Below are 3,610 nucleotides of genomic sequence, written 5' to 3' on the forward strand. Positions count from 1 at the left end.
AGCTTACAATTCCTTATTTTTTATTTTTTACGCCTACAGCATCTGGTCTTCCTAGGTGGTCTCCCATCCAAGTACTAACCAGGCCCGACCCTGCTTAGCTGCCGAGATCAGATGGGATCGGGCTTGTTCAGGGTGGCGTGGCCGCAGACCACTTTCATAATTTTAAAAATGCAAACTATTATGTATTGAACAAAACACAGCTCAGTGGTTACTACTGGATACATGGGGATGTTGTTGAGGGGTGGCAGGAAGACATTACAAATGGACATGAGGAAACTTCTCCTGATGATAATGATGCTCATCATCTTGAATATGACAGTTTCGCATATGTAAAAACACATCAAATTGTACACTTTAAACGTATTAACTTTCTTCTATGTCAATTAAGTTCCATATCTATAAACCAATTCACGTGATACATGACATTAACAAAATAAAAAATAAAAACCGTAAAATCATCTCAATAGATGCAGAGAAAACATTTGACAAAATTCAATGGCTTTTTATAATTAAAAAAATCCCAACAGAGTCGGTATAGAAGGAACATACCTCAACACGATAAAGGCCATATATGACAAATCTACTTTAACACCATACTCAGTGTTGAAAAGCTAAAGCTTTTCCTCTAACATCATCAGGAACAAGACAAGGATGCCCACTGCTACTACTTCCATTCGACACAATATTGTTAAGTCCTAGCAATGGCAATCAGACAAGACAAATGAAAGGCATCCAAATCATAAAGGAAAATGTAAAATTCTTATTATTTGCAGATGATATGATACTCAATATAGAAAACACTAAAAAACTCCACCAAAAACCTATTAGAATAAATGACTTCAGTGAAGTTGTAGGATACACAATCAATATACAGAAACCTGCTGAATTTCTATATACCGATAACGAACAAACAGAAGAAATTAAGAAAACAATCCCATTCACAACTACATCAGAAAATATAAAATATCTAGGAATAAACTGAACCGAAGGTGTGAAGTCTTGCATTCTGAAAACTATAAGGCACTGAAGAAAGAAACTGAACAGTATAATATGTGAAAGTACATACCTTGCCCATGGATTGGAAGGATTAACATCGTTAAAACATCCTTACTATCTAAACTAACATACACATTCAGGCAATACCTATTAAAATACCAATAGCAATACTCTCAGAATCACAAAAGACCCCAAATATTCAAAGAAATCTTGAGAAAGAACAAAGTGGGAGGTATTACACTCCCTGATATCATAGTATCCTACAAGTAACAATAATCACAACAGTATGGTATCTGCATAATAATACATATATAGATCAATGGAATAGAGAACCTAGAAATAAATCCTTGCTTATATTATCAATTCATCTACGACAAAGGAGAGAAGGATATAGAATGGGGTAAAGACAGTCTCTTCAATAAGTGGTGTTGCCAGAACTGGACAGATACATGCAAAAAAATGAAACTAGACCACTTTCTTACACCATATATATATAAAAAAACCCTCGAAATGGATTAAAGACTAAAATGTTAGACCAAAGACAATAAAACTCCCAGAAGAAAACATAGGCAGTAAAGCCATTAACATCATTCTTAGCAATGTTTTTAAATATATCTCCTTACGCAAGGGAAACAAAAGAAAAAATAAACAAATGGAACTACAGACTAAAACGTTTTTGCACAGTAAAGAAAACCATCAACAAAATGAAAAGGCAACCTACTGAATGGGAAAAGATATTTGCAAATGATATATCCAATAAAGGCTTGTAATCCAATACACACATATAAAGAACTCTCATAACACCAAAAAAAAGAGTCCAATTAAAAAATGGGCAGAGGATCTGAATAGACATTTCTCCAAAGAGGACATGCAAACGGTTGACATGAAAAGATGCTCAATGTCACTAAACATCAGAGAAAAGCAATCTAAAACCACAATGAGATACCACTTCACATCTGTCAGAATGGCTATCATCAATAAATCGACAAGTAACAAGTGTTAGTGTGTATGTAGAGAAAAGTGAACCTTCGCGCACTGTTGGTGGGACTGCAAATTGGTGCAGCCAGTATGGAAACAGTCTGGAGGGTCCTCAAAAATTAAAAACGGAACCACCTTATGACTCAGCAATTCCACTTCTGGATATGTATCTGAAGAAATCCAAAACACTCTTTCAAAAAGATGTATGCGCCCCTATGTTCACTGCAGCAATATCTGCATACTAGGGAGCCGGTCAGAAATGAAGAATACAATATCCGAGATGAAGAGTACAGTAGAGGGAATTAACAGAGTGGATGAAATGGAGGATCGAATCAGTGACACAGGATGGGGTAGCAGAGGACACTCAATCAGAACAGCAACAAGAAAAAGGAATCCGAAACAATGAGACAGTTTAAGGGGCCTCTGGGACAACATCAAGCGCAACAACATTCCCACCATAGGGGCACCAGAAGGAGGAGAGAGAGCAAGGGATTGAACACCTATTTGAAGAAATAATGATGGAAAACTTTCCTACCCTGGTGAAGGAAGTAGACATACACGCCCAAGAAGCTCAGAGAGTCCCAAACAAGATGAACCCAAACAGGCCCACACCAAGACACATCATCATTAAAATGCCAAAGGTTAAATTCAAAGAGAGAATCTTAAAAGCAGCAAGAGAAAAAAGCAAATAGTTAACTACAAGGGAGCTCCAGCGAGACTGGCAACCGATTTCTCAACAGACACTCTGCAGGCCAGAAGATTCCAAAAGGCACAAAATAGTCAAAGTAATGAAAAGCCAGGACCTATAACAAAGATGACTCTACTCTGCAAAGGTATCATTTAGAATGGAAGGACAAAGAGCTTTCCAGACAAGTAAAAGCTAAAGCAGTCCATCGCCACCAAGCCAGTTTTACAGGAAATGTTGGAAGGACTTCTTTAAGAGGAAAAAAAATATGTCAAAAATATGAATAAAGAATGGCAATAACTATATATCTATCAACAAGTACTTTAAATGTAAATGGATTAAATGCTCCATGGGTGGCTAAATGGATAAGAAAACAAGACCCTTCCACAGGCTGCCTACAAGACTCACTGCAGATTAAAAGGCCCACACACACTAAAAGTAATGGACAGAAAGAGGTATTTCGCAATGGACCTAGAGGGCACTGTGCTGAGTGGAGTAAGCCAGACGGAAGACGACGAATTTTGTTCTTTGGATTCACTTCACGTGGAATCCAAAGAACAAAATTTTTAAAAAGCAGAAACAAATTCGTAGATACAGAGGACGTTTTGAGGGTAACCATATGAGAGGGGGGTTGGGGGGCGGTGAAAAACGGGGAAGGGATTAAGAAGTACAAAACAGTCATGGAGGATAGAAAGTACAGTGTAAGGAATATAGCCGATTATATTGTAATAACTACGTACGGAGTCGGGGGCACTAGATTTATTGGGGTGATTACTTTGCGAGTTATATGGATGTGTAATCACTATGCTGTACACCCGAAACTAATATAGTATTGTACGACGACTATAACTAAAAAGTAAAAATTATATTAATTTAAAAAAAAATAGAAATCTTGCCATTTGCAATGTAGATGACCCCAGAGGGTATTATGCTAAGTGAAATAAGTCAGAG

At 37.1% G+C, this 3,610-nt stretch overlaps 1 pseudogene; it reads right to left on the minus strand.

The window, feature by feature from the left end:
• Window positions 1-30: 30 nt before the first annotated feature.
• LOC111731319 lies at window positions 31-149 on the minus strand (annotated as a pseudogene).
• Between the last annotated feature and the right edge of the window lie 3,461 nt (window positions 150-3,610).

Source organism: Pteropus vampyrus, unplaced genomic scaffold (genome assembly GCF_000151845.1).
Source record: "Pteropus vampyrus isolate Shadow unplaced genomic scaffold, Pvam_2.0 Scaffold361, whole genome shotgun sequence".
NCBI lineage: Eukaryota > Metazoa > Chordata > Mammalia > Chiroptera > Pteropodidae > Pteropus > Pteropus vampyrus.